This window comes from Dasypus novemcinctus, chromosome 4 (assembly GCF_030445035.2).
Source record: "Dasypus novemcinctus isolate mDasNov1 chromosome 4, mDasNov1.1.hap2, whole genome shotgun sequence".
NCBI classification, from domain to species: domain Eukaryota; kingdom Metazoa; phylum Chordata; class Mammalia; order Cingulata; family Dasypodidae; genus Dasypus; species Dasypus novemcinctus.
In genome coordinates, this window is record NC_080676.1 from 6,132,692 (window position 1) to 6,154,104 (window position 21,413).

A 21,413-nucleotide genomic window follows, 5' to 3' on the forward strand; every position below is an offset into this window, starting at 1 on the left:
TGAACTTTTTTTGGTCAAATTGGTCTTAGAATAAACTTTGCTAGTTCTTTAAGAAAGGTAAAATTTTCTGCCTGAAATTAATCAGTTGCTTTAAAGCTGATCCTTTAGAAAGTCAAAGTCACTTATTTCTTGACAAATTCTGTAGATAAGGCACAACCCACAGTCCTGATGGGGTTAAGCTGAAGTAGACATGACATTTTAGAATTACTGTCTACATCATGTGGATGTAGGAGACAGTGAGTTAGTATGATGTGTGGAGCTTCTTTTTTAACAAAATGTTAAGGCCAGAGGCTTTGTGAAACAGCAAGCTGCTCCATCTGTATATAAGATACTAACATTTTCCTCCAAAGTTTTGCTTGGTGTCTTAGTTTGCCAGGGCTGCTATAACAAATACTATAGACTGTTTGGTGTAACCATATGAATGTATTGTCTCAAAGTTTTGGAGGTTAGAAATCCAAAATCAGTATGTTGGCAGGCCATGCTTTCTCCCAAGTTAGTAGTGTACTTTGTAGTGGCTTCCTTTCCATCCATTAACTCAATCTCTGCCTCCATTACAGGGCCATCTGGCTCCTTTCTCTTAACCCCTACTGCCATGTCCAAGTTTCTTTTACTTATAAGGATTCCAACTCATGTTGGATTAAGATCCACCCTGATTCAGTTTGGACTCATCTTAATAGGATCTACAAAGATCCTATTTACAAATGAGTTCATAGCCACAGGATCAGGTTAGGACTTGAACATGTCTTCAGAGGGGACATGATTCAATCCACACCAGTTGGCAAATAAATTTTTTGTTATTTCAGAGCTGTCCTAAGCATGTGATATTTCCAAAGGGGCCTCACCAAATGGGCATCAGCATGTGCATAACAGGAAAAACTGGAACTGGCTACACTGAGAACTGTCAGCAGATTCATCCAGTTGCAGGCTGGAGGGAAATGGTCTGGCTCAAATTTCCCTGTGACCTTCTTCAAACACAAGAAAAGCTGGTGACTCTGGATAGGGTGACATCACTTGACAGAGGTGCTGCTTGAGTTTTTTCTCTTTTTAGACTACAAATCCACTTGATGACTTTAGGGCAAATGGCTCCAAGGTCTGTCCAGTCCCAAGGCTTCTTTTGCTTGGTAATATGATGAGCATTTTTGCAGTCTGTTGAGTTGCTATAAATTTCTCCAGTTTTGATAAAATCCTGCCTTTCCAAGTTGAGCTATAGTCTCATGAAAATGATCTATTCTGCACCAGGTATTCTCACAATGGACAGATGCCAGTTCTAACAATTTTGTGGGCTTTATGCTTTCACTGAGCAAGAAACTTGCTGCAAAAGAGACACTATGTTTTTGATGTCCATCACCTTCGGGAAGAAACAAAAGCAATCACACTTTTTCCCTATGTTATTTTCCAACTTAAGATAGGGCATGCATTAAAGATTGATGACCATAACCATAATTGCAGCTTCCAGCTAAATATATATATCAGCAGGAAAACACTTTGATAATAATTGAACATTTGCTACTTGACAATGTATAGTAATATCCCATGCAAATCTACACTTATGCAGTAGGAAATAATTCTCTAATAAGAAAATTTGAAATAAAATTTATTTTTTCTACAGAGACAACTTTTCAACTTCTATGAAAGTATTCACATACGACACATTTCTCCCCCACTTCACTGACTCCTTGAAATCCATTCAAGGATGCATGAACTCTTGATACATAAAGAGAACTGTTTAGCTTGAAAAATTCTGAACAGGCTGAAAATGAAAATGAAAACGAGGGAAAAGTATATCGCTTAATTATTGTTTGAATAAAAGCCAAGAATTCACTAATAGCCCTCAAAAGTCAGTCAATTGGCCCATGTGTGCCATTCTTCTTCTAAAGGCCCCCTTGGAAATATGTGCATATACTTCTATAATGTGTTTTCTAGGTTTTGTTGAATTTTTATCTTTCATACTATATTGTGAGCTCCTTGTCAGCAGGGACCGTATTTTTTTTTCATATTTTTAGGCTTAACATTTTATGGTACTTAATACATAGTGAGCCCCAGAAAATGTGTGAGAAGTGAGTAACCATCACATGTTCTCAAATAAGTCATTTAAAACATTTTATCTATCTGTCTATCTATCTACTGAACATCGAATTAATCATTTAATAATATAGCTTAGGTCCTCTTAGGAATAGATAGTTCCTCACTAGGACTTGCTACATCTGACAGTAACATACTGTTTTTGACTATAGTCAAATAGTCTCACCATTTTTGATATACTGAGATTCTTTAATAAGGGTCCCAATCCATCTCGAGAAGGATGGCCTGGGTTGGTCACATGTGATGCCTCAATAAGAGGTAGTTGTTAGATGTGGGGCATTTTGACTAGCCTGCTAGGGTTCAAAACGGGGTCTTGCCCACTCCAGAGTATGTAGGAGGAACGTCTGCTCTTCAGTGCCCTGCTTGCTGTGGAGAGGCACGTCGAGCTGCTCATCGCCCATCTCTGTGTTTAACGAGTGTTGTGGTCTCTTAAAGACAGGTGTCTCGGTGGCTTGCTGCCACACTCGGTTGAGAGTGCTCTACACGCAGACACCTCTTTCCACTCTGCCTGGAGCTGTGCCCAGTTCTAAGCCCAGGAGCAGATGCTTAGGATGAGGCTCACAGGAAGACTGCTGGGTGTGGGGAGAGAGGGATGGTACAGACAGAAAGGCTTCTCTTGAGACTGCTTTCTCGTGGCCTCTGATGGTCTCACGACTAGTGTTTTTACTGCATAGTTCACTCTCTTGGTATGATACCTTTTCATCATTTTCTTAACAACTACCATTACCCTAAAATAGCTGAAAATAGGTGACTTTTGGAGAATGTGCTTGGGGGCACCCACTCCCCTGTGGCTGTTCCCTCTTGTACCCGAGGGGTGTCAGCCTCTTTCTTCTCATCCCCTCAGGAGACTAGCATAATTTCTTCAAAGAGTTTGGGCTTTCAGAACTGCAACTTGGAGGGAAGGACTTTGCCGTCTATGTCAGCTTTCCACCCTGCGACATGAACACCCCTGAGACAAGAGGACACGAAGACTTGGCCTCCTTCACGGAACGAGGAATGAATGGCAACGAGAACAAGCCACAAATTAATAACTCAATAATTCTCCTGACCCACATTCTTGTTAAATTTTCTTAATTGGGTATCAGATATTCCCCAAATTCTAGGGTCTCAGGAATCACCCAATGTTAGATCAGTAATATACTCTTTCACGATTAGAACTCTGAGTAAGGACCTTTCTCTTTCCTCCAACTCAAATACGCTTGGATTCCATGACGTTAGGAAGCATTTTCCCCAATTTAAAATACTACTACGAAAACTATATATATAAAACATCAGTGAAAAGGCAGATGATAACTTCCCTAAAATCTAACTTCTAGAGACCTATCCGATTTATTTTAATTGTAGTTACTAAAAAATTTGACATTATCCTGGGTCATAATCCCAATCCTACATTCAAAATATATGCAAACACATTATTCTTTTTAAAAGCAAGTCAAGCTGTATTAAACCAGAAAAGGATAACTGCTTTTTTTAATACAGTTCCTTTCTGTTTTCAAAAGGCCATACATCCCTCTCTAATTCCACGACTTCCTGTGGAATGGACTGTCTCGGTCATTAGAAGTTAGATGGCCCCAGAGGGCAGTCGATGGCGTCCTGTACGTCCGGGAAGTACTGCTTTTATCTGGGCAGGAGGGGCGCTGCCTTAGGAGAGCTACCGCAGGCGGCTCAGCCGATTGCACCTGCAAGGGACCTGCCAGCGCCCGGAGCGGGTCACGCCAGGTGCTCTCTCAGCACCTGTGTCCATCGGACCGTTGTGATCAGCCCGCACGCACGTTTCCTGGGACACTGAATTTGAAAAGTTCAATGCAAAACCCATCAGTTTTTCCTTCACACACCAAATTTAAAGTAATGTAACTCCCCTCAAATGAAAAGCGACAACACCCAACACCAAAACACCGCTCAGAGCCTGAGGACCCAGTGGATTGCGAGATGTGTTCGCGCTGCTGCCACATGGGGGCGCCGCCTTAACCGTCGAAGGGGAGCTCCCGTGTCGGTGTTTTGCGACCCTTCTGTTTGCCTGCACCGAAACGCTGGTGAGTGATTTTTTTTTTTTGTCAGTGGTTTTTTTCGGTGGCCTTTGTTATTTTAACATTAGGTTGTTATAATTTAGCAAAGTCACCTGAGCATTCATTAGGCGATGATGTTTGTGCAAGTGATGAAAAACACACCAGAAAAATCAATAACTTCGGAATGGAAGTTAGAGGTGATGAAATACTATGAGGAAGCCCCAGCAGCTGCCATGATATGCTATTAATGTAAGAACAAGCCCTCTGCAAAATATTAGAGCTAATGCTAAGAAAATAAAAAGCAGCATTAGAGCACATTATTCTACCATGCTGGTGGATTTATATGCCCCTAGAATGCATCCCCCATTTTACATTTATTTGTACGAGGAATTAGTCTTGAATTATGAGAGGCCTTTAAGAGCTCCTGTCTGGCATAAGCCTGAAAACCTGTGTTTGTTTACTATCCCTCTCTTCCCTTATTTTGTAAGAGGGGTGGCCTCAGCGTCTTCATCTCTCAGTCCTCCGTGCCCACAAGGTGCCTGAAACACTGCAGGGGCTTAGGCAAGGGTTGTGGGAAAAATGAGGAGTTAACATTTAGGAAGTATTTTTTACATGCTTAGCAACTGGTCAGTAGTTTATATGCATTATCTCTACTAATACTACTCACACAGTCCCAAGAAATAAGCATGATGTTTTTACAGATGAAGAGACCAGGCTCAGAGAGGTTAAATGATATGCCCCAAGATCACACAACTCTTGAGGCCGCTGGCTCTGAACCAGTCGGAATAACGAATAATGCATTGGAGGGAGAAAACGATAGTTAGTTAAAACCGTAGGGGGCTTCTCCAGTGGAAGAGATTTCTGGGGCCTTGATGGTTCCTTGGGCAGCTGAGTGGATGCCCCTTCCTGCTGAGCGGATAAGCAGAGGTAGAGCAGGGATAAGCTTGGACAGAGGGGCTGGACCTAGGTGTGCTCTGTACAGTAAGGTCAGCAGACCAGCTGCATCAGCATCACCCTGGAAGTTCTCAGGCCTCATCCCAGACCTTCTAAATCAGAAATTTGGAGTGGGGCTTAGCAATCTGTGTTTAAGTCCTCTAGGTGATTCTTTTTTTTTCTATTTTTTTTGTCTTTATATATTTTTTTAAGTTACATTAAAAAAAATGAGGTCCCCATTTACCCCCACCCCCTCACCCCACTCCTCCCCCCATAACCACAACCTCCTCCATCATCATGAGACATTTATTGCACTTGGTGAATACATCTCTGAGCACCACTGCACCTCATGGTCAATGGTCCACACCATAGCCCACACTCTCCCACAGTCCACCCAGTGGGCCATGGGAGGACATACAATGTCTGGTAACTGTCCCTGCAGCAGCACCCAGGACAACTCCAAGTCCTGAAAATGCCCCCACATCACACCTCTTCCTCCCACTCCCTACCCCCAGCAGCCACCATGGCCACTTTCTCCACACCAAGGCCACATTTTCTTCGATTACTAATCACAGTAGCTCATGAATAGACTATCAGTAAGTCCACTCTCATCCACGCTCTCTTCCTCTAGGTGATTCTCATGTCTGCTTATGTTTGGGAACCACTGACAATAGGAGAAGTCCCATGCTGGGACATGGAATTCCTTAGGGCACCTGGGAAGGGAAGAAGGTTGAATGTGGGAGGAGAGAAAGAGAACTCTGGAGAGATTCAGGTCTGTGTGTAAGGCAGGGGTTCTTAACCTTTTTGTTCCATGGACCCCTTTGCCAGCCAGGAGAAAAAACCATGGACCCCTTACTAAGTCCACACTCTACTGTGTATTATTTTAATAAGCATATCACACCCGCACCAACAAGAATAATGTTTATTTGAATTTCAACTCAAGCTCACAAACCCCTTGTTAAGCACCTCTAATATAGGGTGTAGAGGCCAGGTTAGATGGCTGAAAGGAACAGGGATGTCTGAAATTTAATTTCTAGTTCTTCCTTGTAAATCACCTTAGTTTGCCCAAATATCTGGTAATGTCTGATTCGCAGACCAAGGCATCGGGGAAAAGGGTTGACTTCTATTCCATAAGAGCACATGCTAGTCAGAGAAATAACCCAGTGACAGAACTAATTCAGCAAAAACAGGAGCATGGAGTAAGAAGGGACTAGGAGAATGTAGGTTCTATGGAGCTTCACTAAAATTTTAAGGTTGGGTTGATCCCAACTAGCATGGCTCAGGGAATGAATGAATGAATGAATGAATGAATGAATGAACAAATGAACTGGTTCTGGCCTTTGTATTGCTGGGGCTGAGTTGGTTCTGGTGCCCACGTGCTGACTCCTAACTCCCAGGACTGGTCAGTGACCAATGGATATGTATAAAAGGGCAGATGTCATCATTTATATCATTTTCTGAAATTGATGGGCATGCTTGGTCTGGTTAGATAATCTAAAATCTAGTGGCTTAAATTGGGGACAACATTCATTTTGCTCATGAATCTGAATTGGGGCAGGGATTGGCAGGGACAGCTTTTCTCAGCTCTACCTAGTGTCAGCTGGGGCAGCTTGCAGGTTTGGGCTGGGATCACCTGAAACTTGCTCGGGTGCTTGGCCATGTGAGCTGTTGACTGGAATATTAGCTGGGTCTGTCAGCTGGGACACCCACGCATGGCCTCTCCATGTGGCCTGGGCTTCTGTACAACATGGAGGCCTGAGAATTCTGGGAGAGAAAGAGCCAGGAAAAAGCCATATCGCCTTTTGGGATCTAGGCTTAGAAGCCATGCAGTGTCACTTCTGCCATATTCTTTTGGTTGAATCAATCACCAACGCTTGCCTAATTTCAATGAGAGAGAAAATCTCCCTTTCTTGATCAGAGAGTAGCAAGGTTTAGGAAGAGCATGTGGAACCAAAACCATTGCTGGCCATTTTTGGGAACTATGACTACTTTGCCCCAAGAGATAGTGGCTTTCAGGAGGCTCTGGGCAGGTTGGAGGTTGCTGGTGGGAAGGAGAGTGACCTGGGTTCCAACTTTCTCGGTCTGCATATAAGAAATTTAACAGGAGAGACGGCCTGGCTGAACTGCCACATTGGGGTTGGTTGGCATTCCTACAGGCTGTCAGGACCAAACAGGTGTAAGCGCCCATAGTGGACCAGATGTGGGTGGCACATGAGTGACAGCAGGTGGAAGGTTGCATGACGTCCTGCCCCTAGGACACCAAGCAGATGGAGGCTGGACATGGATAACCAGACTTCTGAGGTCTGCAGCTAGAGCAAGTGACACACTGGGAGAAAGAAGTTTTCTCAGTTTCTAAGAGCTTTTTGTGGATGACATGCACTTGCACACTTGCAAACTTTTTTTTTCCCTTTGGCAGTTGAGGAAAGAGTTAAGCTTTGAGTCTGGGCTGAAGAGGAACAAAGCAGAGTGTACGTATGAGGCCACGGGAATCCAGGAAGAAGGGAAGGATTCCCCTGGAATCCATGGAGGCTGTGGGAAGGGCGGTGGGTTTCAAAGGCCATAGGTTTGCAGGGTGGGGCTCAAGTTAATTTTACTTACATTTCAAGGGGAAGGTGACTCTGGGTTTCAAGAAAGTGTTAAGTAACAGTGTCATGGTGGATCAGCACGCTCCTTCAACCCTCCGGTGGAGAATTTGTCTTGAAATTTTAGGCCTACTGTTTCCTCAGACCAAGCTAACATTTATCAAATGTCTATCACATTCCAGGTGTGTCAGGTCTTTTACATTATTTTACCTGAAATTCATAATAACCATAGGAAGTTGCTGCAAGTATCCTCTTTTTATAGAAGAGGAAATGGACTCAAAGAGGTAATTTAACTTGCCCAAAGCCAAGCCTCTGGGAATGTGGGGGCTTAAAAGAGATGGCCTCAGACTCCCAGGCTGAGAACATTTCTTATAAATGTCTCTTCAGCCACAGCATACCTAAAGGTAGGAAGGTGTGTGGTTGGAATCACAGTGATAAAAATAAGCATGATATTAGAAGACTTTGAAATGACAGGTATGTCTAGAAATGATGAAGAGAGAGAAATAAATGATAAAAGGTGAAATGAGGGCAGGGGAGAGAAATGAGCTTTTCTCTTTTGCTTTGCCATTTCGTTTGTACTTCGTCATGCAAAACTGTATATCGATATGCTGATGGGTAGCCTGCTGTACATTAGGGATATGGCCAACAGATTCCATGCGCTTTCTTAGAGAGTTGTGTTAAGGATTCTGAGGCTCAGTCCTGGCTTGGTGGGAAAGAGTACTGTGCTGTGTGTCTGCCACAGGCACAGGAAACAGAATTGGGGCCACAAATGCTGTTGATGTGCTGCTCTAGAGTAGAACAAACAGCCTTGCTCTCCGTCTTTCCTTTCTCCAAAGAGAGAAAGCGCCTTTGGTTTTTGTGGACTTCGGGAATTTTTTTTTCTCATATATTCTCTATCTGCATTATGGTCTTCCTTCCTGTTTACATGCAGGAATGATATTTTATCTGTTTCCTGGGGATAGGTCCTCCTAAGTGAAGAAGCTGGAAACAGGCCCACCATCCTCCTTGTGCTCCCTTTAATCGCCTCTCACCGTTGCTGTGACTTCATGATACAGTCTTCTCGCTGCCTTCTGGAAAGTTTGGTGCAGAGCCTCTTTATTTCTTAAAGCATATTGACACTAATTTGGTTTCAAGCATTTTTAAGGATGTCTCAAAATCCTTTAGAGTGACTGGAAATACCCCGGGGTGTTGCAAATTCAGAGTTGGGGATTATCGTGGAGAAGCTAAAACTATGACAGCGTGTCCATAACAACCAGTGGAAAAAGTGCTGCCTTTGTTGTTTTGTCTATTGAATAGCTGGTGGTGATTATTTTTGTATCAGATAGACTAAGTGGATCAGACAGATGGTATTTACATGGAGAGATGGTGCGTGTGTTTATGTGACACCAAAATATTTCTTTTAAAGACAACATTCTGGCACAACAGAATTGAACCAGACTGGTTTTATTTTCCTGACTTGACTTGTTTAGTCAGCCTGAGGCAGGCAGTCTAGAGTTGTAAGGAGAGCATGGGCTTTGGAGGTAGACAGGGCTGGATTAGAATCTGGGTCCTGTTCCTTAAGAGTCCTGTGATTTGGTGTCCTAACCTGGAAGATATGACTGATGGCATAATGATAGCAATTCTCACCTGGGGTGTGTGTGTATGTGAGGGTTGAGTGGGAAATGTGTGTGAAGCCACATGCTGATGCTCAGTAAATACTAGTCCTCCTTCTGCCTTCTCTTCCACCTTGGCGGAAGATGACAAGTGTGATGGCAATGGAGGCCATGGTGATTATAGATGTGGGGAGCTGAGCAACTAAGAGCCCAGGCTGGAGGCAGAGGCAATTCCAAGAGACACAGCAAAGGACCTGTGTCTTGTTCCCCCACCGCAGAGAGCTTAGCCATCTAGGTAAGGCATGGGAACCAGTCCTGAGGATAGAATACGTCAAGGTTCAAGACTACTCACCAAAAGAGCAAGGCTGCCTCCATCTTCGCAGCGAAGGAAGGACAAGAGTGAAGGAGGAGAGCCAGGGCTGTGTGGACAAGAGGAGGACAGAGAAGGAGGCAGAGGCAGAGTCTAGGGGGAGAGGGGGAGGAAGGGCCACTGTGCCAGCTCCTTGACATTCTTTGCCAAGAAGAAGGCAGGGCTCTTCTTATCCGGATGTCTAGAAGGCATGTATGCCTTCCCACAGCCTGTCAGGGAAGGAAAAGCTGGAGATCCTGGAGAAAAGGATCTGATTAGGAAGGAAGACATGTTTTGGGTTCATGAAAAGAAGCAAATGCACGTGGGAGGTGTAGTAGCTGCAAACATTAGTCTCAGAATCATCAACGATTTCTTGCATCCTCATAATAATTTTTAACTTTTAAACTTGTGTGTGTGTGTCTTAGACCCCTTTGAGAATCTAGTGAAGGCTATTGTTATTTTCTAGAGAAAATGTATGTGTGTACAGAACACAACCTTTTGTAAATGACTTTAGGGGACCCACAGACCTTTGAAGCCTGCTGTGGACTCCTAAGTGTCTCATTAAAGTATGATCCAGCGGCATCAGCAGCATTTGGGAGCTTTTTAGAAATGCAGACTCTCGGGCCCCAGTGGAGACCTACTGAATCAGACTCTGCATCTTAATGAGATTCCTTCATTTGTGTGCACATCAAAGTTTGATAAGCCCAGTTGTAGGGACCTGCAGCTCCCCCAGATAAGGAACCTTTCCCCCTTCTCTTTTTCTTACCCCATCTCTGGTTTTTTAGCTGGTAGAAACGGGCTCACCTGCCCTAATCTCATTCCATGTTGTTCGACACACATGCTCCACGGCGGCCAGGCCAGTCTTATTTTGTGACATAGATAGACCATACCCGTTCCTTCCTTCTTTGCTCCTGATGGGAAAAAAACCCTTGTCATCACCAGCAAGCATTCTTTAGTACCTGTCTGACACAAGCAGAATGTTGTTGTCATTCATTTACTCAACAAACTTATGTTTAGCAACTAGTGTGTGCTGGGCGCTCTGTAATTCCTGCCTCTCAAAGAGCTCCCTCTGTGGCTCCCCTTCTTTTCTGCCTGTGTTAATCTGCTTGATCTTCAGGTTCAACTCTTTCTAGGTACCCTTCACAGAACGGCGGTGGCCGTTTTTGTTTCCCACACCACCTTGGATGGTTCGCTGTGTTTCATGAGTGCATTTGGATGATGGTGGAGCAGAAGTTACCTTTTCTTCCTCCCTGTCTTGGTTTGCTAAAAGCTGCTCAGAGCAATATACCGGAAATGGGTTGGCTTTCGAAAAATTTTATCTATTTATTTTTTTTTTAGGAGGTACGAGGGATTGAACCCAGGATCCTGTACATGGGAAGCAGGCTTTCAACCACTGAGCTACATCTGTTCCCCATGGGCTGGCTTTTATAATGAGAATGTATTAGGTTAAAACCTTAAGTTCCGAGGCTGTGAAAATGTCCAGACCAAGGCAACTCCTGGGTCTCTGCCCTCTCCTCCAGGCTTGCTTCTTCCCTGGGCTCAGTTGTGGGCGATCCGGCATGTGGCTTATCTTCCCCCCTCATCTGGGCCTCGTCTCTTTCAGCCTCTTGGGGTTTCTCTGTCTCTGCCACTTTTTCTGTGTGTCTCTGCTTTCAGTTCTCCAGCAGGAGGACCATGACCCACCCTGGGTCATGCCTCACTGAAGCAATTCAATCCAAGGCCCCCAACGGAAGCCAATCTATTCAAAGGGTCCCACCCCACAGGAATGCTTTCAGAAGTACTTACCTGCTATTTGCTGTTTTCCTATTGCATTCTTCATCTTCTAAAATACTAGAGCATTTATTATTATTTTTTATCTATGAGGACAGGAACCTTTGTTTTGCTCACTGATGTTGCCCAAGTACCTAGAACAGGGCCTGGCTCATAAAAGGTACACAGTTAATATTCTTGAATAGATGGATATATGTATATATATGTTTATGAATATAACTAAAATTTCTGCATTTCATATAAAAATTTGGTTACACTCATTTATTTTTTATACCATTGAATATAAAAGTAATTTTCTTTATTGAAACTTTTAACAATTATAGATTGGTTTTTAATTTCATCAAGTGATCAATTTACTGAATTTACCAAATGACAACTGTAGTGATTCACAAGGGCATTTTATTCTGCCATTTACATCAATTTCCGATGATTTAAATAGCTTTGGAAAAATTCTGGGAATTTCTGTCATTTGCAGCCTTTCATTTTGTCTTTCTAACAGGGTTTTAAAAAATGTTCCATTTGTGTCGGTCCCAGCTCTGTGCTTCTGCAGCTGGAGGGAGCTGGGGCAGAAGGAGGGGCCCCTTTCTTGGGTACAGATGGCAGAATTGAGTTAGTGCTGATCTTTGGAGGATGGAAGCTGTGGGACAGGATGGGGGTGAGGGAACGGGTTTGGGAGATAGGGCAGAGAGATGGGGGCAGGTGACAGAGTGCAAACACATTGGGTCATAGCTCCCAATAGCCTCTAAAGTTTTCAACATGAATTTCCAATTTTGCTTTTACTGAGTTGACCTAGTGCATCCATCCTTGTGAAGGAAACCTGACATCACCAAAAATCAGATTGTAGATGCTTCAGACCTAGATGTTATTAATGAAAATTGGGTGAAATATAGGTGGGAACTTGCCTATGGGGGCTAAGAAAAATGCGTTTCCCTCTCTCTAAATGTAGACAAATGTTAGACTGATCTGTGTGATATTATTTAAGGTTGAATGGCCCAGACCCTGGGAAGGGTGCAGCTGAACCAGTGACTGGCTTGTCCAGGCTATGCGTGTTTTCCCTAAAAGATATAAATGTTCATCCCTTGGGAGTTCATAATAGGCTTTGATTAGGAAAATTAAGATCTTTGCTCTTGGGCATAGGGAGACTTGAGGTCCTGGGCTCAGAAATGAGGAGACACTGGAGATTCCTGTGGGTGGACCATTCTAGTACCTGACATGTGGGAACCAGTCAGGACCCCTGAGACTGGTTTGTCCTAGGAAACCCCAGAGTTGCGTCTTCAGTAGCAGTGGAGGGACTGTGCCTCTGTTTGGATGGAGCTGAGGCAGGGCAAGCTGAGCTAGCTTGAGAGGCCACCAAGTAGATGCTACGAAGGGATCTTCAGTGTTGAAGAACATCTGTGGTTTCTAGCAACATCGCTAAAGGCAACAGGCATGGAGACAGATCTAGGGAACACATGAGTTCTCCTTGGGATCTCTGAAAATATTTGAGACTAGGACAGCCTGGATAAAATATGGATACCCCATGATCCTCAGGATGGGTACTCAGAGGCATTGTAATTTGTAGATAACAGGAAAGGTGAACTTGCTTTTGTGCCACAGGCTGGCAATGCCTGAGGATGTGCCCTGAGCTTCCAGCTCAGCCCTGAATTCCTGAGGGCCAGGTAACAGCTGAGGGCAGTGCATGGGCTTTCTATTTCTTTTGTAGAACTTGCCCTTCCCCAGTCCTGCCAGACACCTAGGATCTGCCCCAAGCAGGTACCCTCAAGTTTGATATTTATTTAGTAAATGCATAAATAAATTGGCTCTTAAACAGTTATCCACGGTTAGGATCATATTATAGTAAGAGAGAAGGGAAAAATTAGCCCAGCTTCTTCAAATCTCATTCAAAATCTTATCTGTTCTTTCTGAATGTGTTGTTGAATCTTCCTTACAAAGGTTTACCCTGTACTCTTCCTCTTGTTTTAAAGAGGTGCAGTCCCAGAGGTTGACTTAGAAGTCCTGAGCTGATTCCCTAACCTGTAATAAAGTGTATGTATAAAGATAGAAGTGTTGTTATACAATTTAATTAGTACATCATTCAGACATTTGGACCAATGCCTGGCTCTATTTTTGTGTGTGTTCATTTAGCTTTTAGTCTAACTCCCATGTGAAATAAACAAAAAGGCTAATTGCTTTTGGATTTTAGCACTGGGTGAAATACCTGGATTCATTATGTGAATCATATTTTATAGGTGGATTAAAGGTTCCATTGGTAAATGAAAAATTCCAAGGTGACAGCTGTAATACTTAAAGCAAGGCAATTCAAAGGTTTGGGCTCCCAAAGGCAGCGTATGAATCCATCTGACATGTTCCTAGTTTTCATAGCAGCATAAAAATGTTTGCGCGCTGATGAAAACATTGTCTCAGGATGGTAAGATTTTATATCTCATCACTGTCAAACAGTGATATGCTCACCAGAAGAATAAAGAAGCCCTCGTTTGTGGTGTTCACTGATGTCAATGGTGTAAATGCCACCCTCATGGCTGATCTCAAGCTATGCATGTGACATGACTAAATGAGAATTTGGGAAGAGATAGGAACAATTGTCACACCTGTTTCCTTGATCACTTTTGGAGATGGGGACAGGTCTGTGGCCTAGATGCTGTAATGGGTTTTCCAAGAGATTCTGTAGCAGTGTCAGGGTAAGGGCAGTGGCTTCCTTATCCTGAGCACATTTGAGGACAGCAAAAGAAAATGTCCCTATCCAACGTCCTTGGAAGTGAGGGAGGCAGATGGAAGAAACCTCTACCCATCTCACATTTTCAGATGTGCTTGAGGCAGAGCGTAGTATATGCACAGAGCCTTTGCTGTCAGACAGACTTGCTTTGCTGCTGCCTACTTTCCATGTGTAAAGAATGGAAGATCACCTGGCGAACTGAGAGAGTGTATTTCAAAGAATCTGGCGCAGTGCATGGCACTCAGTGAATGGCAGGCACTGAGTTGACAACTCAGTTGTTACTATCTGGTGACTGAGGTCATGCCTAAAGTGGGAAAGAAGGTGGGTCTTCTGGATTATCATCATGTCTGCTCAACTGGAGGTGTCTTTGGCTAGTTTTATACTGGTTCACTCTGGTGGGCTATTTTAAATAGTAACAAAAATAACAAGTTTCCTGAATATTTACCATGTGATGGGGCCCCTTTCCCTCAAACTATCCAGGTAGTTCTTGCCTAAAATCCTCTGTTCTCCAATTTCTGGCACTTTTGACAAAGGTGAAAGATAAAATTTTCTAACTGGTTTAAAGTAACTTTAAAATCCAAAAGGTACCCAGTGCTGTTGTCTCTTATTTTCTTTTAGGTATGAGTTATGATCACAGTTATAAGCACATGAAAGATTTCTTAGTCTTCAATTCCCTTATCTGTAAGTTGGTAATGGTAACAATATCGTCCCCTTAGATTTACTATGGGAAATACATGAAGGAACACAAGGAGAAACTTTGTAAACTGATAAAAGATAACAGCTATTTTAGAAAACTGGATAGGACTTCTACTTTTGGCCAAAATGGAGGAGTAGGGACCAGACCTACATTCCCACTGGGAACAAATTAAAAACCACATAAATATATGTACTTAGAGTATGCAAGGCATTACATATCAGGAACAAAGGAAAGTGATCCCTGAGAATCAGTAATCAAATGAAGTTAGCTTTACAATTGCCCCAGATCACTTCTTTGAGAAAGTTTTAGGCTGTGGCACAGGCAGGAGATCTCCTTAAGTTGAAGAGTTGGAGCTGAGTGTTCAGGGAAGCCATGGCAGGTAGAGTTCACAGGGCAGAATTCTAGAGAGGAGAGAGATGCAGAGCTAAATATCTCAAGAGATCTTCAGAGGGTTCAGTAGAGTACTGATCAGTTCATGTGTTCAAGGAAACTATCTAAGGCTGGAAAGTATTAGAGGACATAGTACAGGTGCTCACACAATATGTCTTTCTACAGTAGCCAGACTGGAAAGCCTTGTAAGTTAGGGAAATTGGTTAGAGAGCGAAGAAAGGGGCTTGTCTTAGTAGTGGGGAGCAGTGACCCTATCCTAAATGCAGTTCAGTTACAATCTAAAGCAAAACCTGAAAGATCAAAATGTTTTCAAATAACTTAGCTGAATCCCAGAACACATCTCAAGAATATTTAATGGCAATACTAAAATATTCATCACCTAACAAAATAAAGTTTAAAATGTCTGGTATCCAATAAAAAATTACCAGGCATGCAAAGAAGCAGGAAAATGTAGCTTCTATTTCCAGAAAAACCAATCAATTGCAGCTGACCCAGAAATGACAGAATTAGTAGATAAAGGAACCATTATGACTGTATTTCATATGTTGAAGGACCTAGAGGAAAGAGTGAACACATTTAGGAAAGACAAGGAAGATATTTTAAAAAACTCAAATCAAACTTTCAGAGATGAAAACTATAATGTCTGGAATGAAAAATACACCAGCTAGGTTTAACAGAGATTGGGTATTATAGGATAAAAGACTGATTAACTTGAGGACAAAACAATAGAAACTATCCATAATAAAACACAGGTTAAAAAAAAAAACAGAGAAAAGATGAATAGAGCTTTGGGACAACGTCACGCAGCCAATGAAGAAGAGGAGAGGGAGTAGACCAAAGAAAAAATTGGAGGAAATTGAGAATTTTTCAAATTTTAGGAAAACTATAAAGCTAGGAATCTAAAAATCTCAATAAACCCACAGCACAGGCAACATGAATAACATTACTTCAGGGTGTAACACATCAAATTTCTCAAAGCCATGATAAAAAAAGATCTTAAAAGTAATCAGGAAAAAAGCACATTATTTAAAGAAGATTAAAGATAAAGTCGGCAGCAGATTTCTTGTTGGAAACAATGCAAGCAATAAGACAGTGGAGTGACATCTATAAAGTACTGAATAACTTCTCAATATAGAATTATTCACCAAGAAAAAATATTTTTAAAAACTGAAGGCAAAATAAAGACCCTTTTCAGGTATAAAAAAGCTGAACATTTCATAACAGACTTTCACTGTAATATATTAAAGGAAGATCTTTAGGCAGAAGTAAAATGATACCAGGTAGAAACTTGAATCTACACAAAGGTTTAAAGAGCCCTGGAAATGGCAAACACATAGGTATATATAAAATTTTTTTATTGTTACTTAAAGTTTTTAAAAAGATTATTGAATGTTTAAAGGAAAAACAATTGCTATGTCTATGTATTCTGGGACTTGTAACACACATAGAAGTAAAATGTATGACAGTAATAGCACAGAAACTGGAAGAGAAGAAGTGGAAATATACTGTTGTAAAATTTGTTTTCTATCAGTGAATTGATAAAATATTACTTGAAAGTAGTCCTTGATAAGATAAAGATGTATATTCTAAACCAGCAGGCAGTAAACATTCTCTAGAAAGAGCCACATGGTTAATATTTTTGGTTTTGTAGACAATATCTCTGTTTGGTTTTGTAGACAATATCTCAGCTGCCATTGTAGCATGAAAGTAGCCATTGCCAATACATAAACAGATTGCCATGCTTATTTGATGCACAATAGGTCAGATATGACCCATGGGCTGTAGCTTGTCAACCCTGCTCTAAACCCAAATGTAACTACTAACCTAACACAGGGGTTATATTTTATAAACCAATGAAGGAGAATAAATGTAAACTAAATAATATTCAGTTACTTTGAAAGAAGGCAGAAAAATTAGAAAAAAGGAAAAAAAAAGATAGGACAGATATGAAACAAGGTAGTTTTAACCTAACCATATTAATAATCACATTAAATGTAAATTGTCTAAACACCCCAACTAAAAGGCAGAGATGATAAGATTAGGTAAAGAGGAATACTCAAATATATGCTGCCTACAAGAAAGCCACTGTTTTATTTATTGCTGCATAACAAATTACTTTAAACCTTGGGGTTTAAAACACAAACATTTATTATTACACAGTTTCTGTGGACCAGGAATCTGGATGTGGCTTAACAGCATCTACTGGCTCAAGATCTCTCACAAGGCTGCAATCAAGGTGTTGACCAGGGCTATAGAAATAACAAAGCTCAATTGGGGAAGGGTCTGCATCAAAGTTTACTTGTGGCTGTCAACAGACCTCAGGTCTTTGTTGGCTCTTGCTCCTGATATGCACAACAACATAGATGAATCTGAAAATAACAATGTTGAAAGAAAGAAATGAGACAAAAAAGTACATATGATATGATTTCATTTACTAAAATACTAGAAAATGCAAACTATCCTAGTGACAAAAATGGATGAGTGACTGCCTTGGAATAGGGGAAGAAGAGTGGGGAAGTAGGAAGGGAAGGATTCCAGTGGGGTTCCAGGAAACATTTGGGTGTGATGGGTATATTCACTTCCTTGATTGTGATGATAGTTTCATGAATGTATACGTATGTTAAAACATAACAATATAATAACTGTAAGCATGAAGTTTATTGTATGTCAATTATATGTCAATAAGGCTGTTTTTTGAAAAAAGCTAGGTAAATCGATGGTCTTGGTAAGGGCAAGATATACTAGAGATTTCAGTCTTTTAACTCACAGTTCCTAAGAGCTGATTCTCAGATCTGTTGAGGTCTCCTTGGAGTGGCATGGGGTAGAGGTTGCTTTATTCTAGGAAGTCTGAGGCAGATAGAAGCCAGCCCAAAGATACTTACTGAGACACAAGTTACCCTGCAGAAGAAAACAGAACAAAGGCTGAGGTAGATGAAATTTGCCATTGTATGAGAGGGGAGTGGCCTTAAGAAGCTGATCTGGATCCAAAATCTTAGAGAGGTTGTGAAACAGCCCCATGGCAACTCTTTCATGCATAAAGCCCTATAAAGTTTATCATTTATGTAAGATACAAACACCTGCTTGTCATTCACATCTAACTGTCCTTATTCTCTCTACTAGAGTGGACTTACTGGTATTCTACTATAGACTTATTGTGATGCTAGCAATGGAAGAAATTTCATCAGTAATGTGGAGATAGAGGTGACTGGAGGTACTGAAGGCAGGGAGAAGGAAAAAGAGATATAATACGGAGGCACTTTCAGGACTTGGAATTATCCTGAATCACATTGCAAGGTCAGATTAGGACATTTTAAATAATGCCATAACCTACAGAATGGAGTGGGAGAGAGTGTAAACTACAATGTAAACTATAATCCATCCTGTGTGACAATGCTCCAAAATGTGTTCATCAATTGCAATGAATGTACCACACTAATAAAGAAGTTGTTAATGTGGGGAAAAATGGGAGGTGTGGGGAGTGGGGCATATGGGAATCCCTTATATATTTTTATGTAACATTTCATGTAATCTGCCTGGAAGACCACCAGAGAAATTCTTGTTTTCTCCAGGTGGCCTGTACATTTGCTACTGGGCAGCAAGAGTCAACACTCTGGAGTATAACAATCTTACTGTCCCTGTCACAGGAAATGAGAGGGGGGGAACTTGTGACTAGTCTGACTCACAGTACATAAGGATCATCAAATGCAGGGTCCAGTCCTGATTTATCTCTACTCCCTGCACCAAGAATAACCCTTGGCCCATGCAGGTGCAACCAGCATTGTAGGGTGAGGGTTTCCAGGTGGGATGCCTGCAGCAGGAACAGCCTCAGGCTTCAACTCTCCGGTTGTAATAGGCTGCAGGGTGTGTCTGGTTTAGTTTTCCATCAGACAAAGAAAGAGGAGGCAAAAGCAAACAAGGGGACACCTTAAAAACATTCTAGAATTCAGGATTGTCAAAGAGTCTACTTGGCTATATGACTAATAAAATGATCAATATTTGACTTGGTAGGATTCAATTTTACAATAAGCATTCATTCCAAATTATTGCGTTGCTCTTGGTTAAGGCTGATATTAAAAGTTGTTTCCAAAATTTATACCCTGTGGCCAATAGTTAGCTGACACTTGCTGTGTTGGTGGAGAGAGTGAGTTTAGGAGTGATATATGTGTGTGTGGGGATTGCTTGCAAAGGAGGAGGTCTTCAGTGAAATTATTGATAAATTTATACTTGGGAAAAAGAGAAGTGATACTAAAACTTCCCTGCAGTAAGAGAGATTCTTGATGGAACTCTTGTATTGAAACATTATTTCCTGTTTCTCGTGGCAAAATAATTTTATGAATCATTTGTATACACAATCTGAAAGTTGCCTTCCCTGATGAGTTCTGATGAGCTCCAATGGCTATCACTAGGAGAATATTTGTCTTTTTTTAAATTAATTAATTTATTTATTTAATTCCCCTCCCCTCCCCCGGTTGTCTGTTTTCTGTGTCTTTTTGCTGCGTCTTGTTTCTTTGTCCGCTCCTGTTGTCGTCAGCGGCACGGGAAGTGTGGGCGGCGCCATTCCTCAGCAGGCTGCTCCCTTCTTCGCGCTGGGCGGCTCTCCTTATGGGTGCACTCCTTGCACGTGGGGCTCCCCTACGCGGGGGACACCTCTGCGTGGCAGGGCACTCCTTGCGCGCATCAGCACTGCGCATGGGCCAGCTCCACACCGGTCAAGGAGGCCCGGGGCTTGAACCGCAGGCCTCCCATGTGGTAGACGGACGCCCTAACCACTGGGCCAAAGTCCGTTTCACTAGGGGAATATTTGTGAACATGTTAGACTAAGTAATCTCAGAAGCAGATGCCAACATGTGATTAAATGCACAAAGTTTCTATTAGGGGAAACCCCCATATGAGAGGACATTGGGAGGAAGTTGGGAAAGCTTGGGGGTGCTGTAAGACCAAAATGTGAGTTTTGCTCCAAGTGAAAGAGAGAGGGAAGAATAATTGGGTGGAAGTGTCCTAAACTGCCATGTAGACTGAAAATAAATTTGTCAAGGCCACCAGGAAGCCCTGGAGAAGCCCTGGAGCTGAAGTTGGCTGTCAGGGGATTGTTATGACTCCAAAGAAGGAGTCTACCTTATTGTCTCTGCCATGCTCAGTCCATAGGAAGTCTGGCTTCACCCCTATAGTTGGAGGCCTGCAAGGTGTGTCCTCATAGTCTCCACAAAGACATGATGGGATTAGGTTTCCAGGTGCTTCATGAGATAATGCATCTTGCTCCAAGTGTCTGTCATGGGCAGGACACTTCCCCAGGGTAGTTAATTGAGGCTTTCAGCACTCAACCCTTGACCACAGGAGCATGCTTGATCTACTGCAGGGCAGGTCAGAGGTGCTGGGAGTTGTCTCAGTGGGTGGAGACCCACAGAATAACCAACAGAATATTAATTCCCATCCTGAAGAGTCCTGCTACATTCTCTCATAGAATGTCAAGAATCTCTAGAGTACGTGGGCAGTGCCTGGCAAAGAAGAACAGACCAGTACACCAGGTCCTTGATATTGATGCTTGTACCTATGAACCTTGCACTTGTGAAATCAAAACTTAGGCTAGTAATATGTATTGCCTAAGAGTTACCTCCTGAAAGTCATCTTGGTGCTCAAATGAGGACTCACCTTAAGCCAAACTCAGCATGTAAATTCACTAACTTCTTCTGACATGGGACGTGACTCTCGGGGATGAGCCTCCCTGGCACTCAGGGGTTAATACCAAATGCCAACTAGTGATGCATTTGGAAAAAGCCCTAGACCAAAAGGGGGGAAATATTAAATACAATTGAGTTTTTATGACTAAGAGATTTCAAAGTGAGTTGGGAGGCCATTCCGACTTGTCTTGGGAGGACATCACTGACTGTTGTAATAAACAGTGCCTCAAACAGGGTGTGCCTGAGGGATATAAAGACATCTAGACACTATAGCTAGGGCAGACAACCCCCAAAATTGGCAACCTGTTGGTGGGCCTTACTTTGGAATATGAGATAACCCATATTCCCAATATATCAGAGCTATACTCATTTATAATTTTCCTACACATGGTTCTTTTGCCCCATTTATTTGAATCTATAATTATCACTATGCCTATTAAATATATGTCCAAGAGTCTTAAATCTTCTGGCTATTCACATGCTGGCTGAATCTGGAATCTTAGCAGAGCTGGAGCCAACACCTCTCTCCAGTTCTTCAGACGCACCCAGGACAGCTAACAAAAGGATGATGATGGACAACACTCATCCCAAAAAACAGAGAGTATCTACAACTGCAAGCAA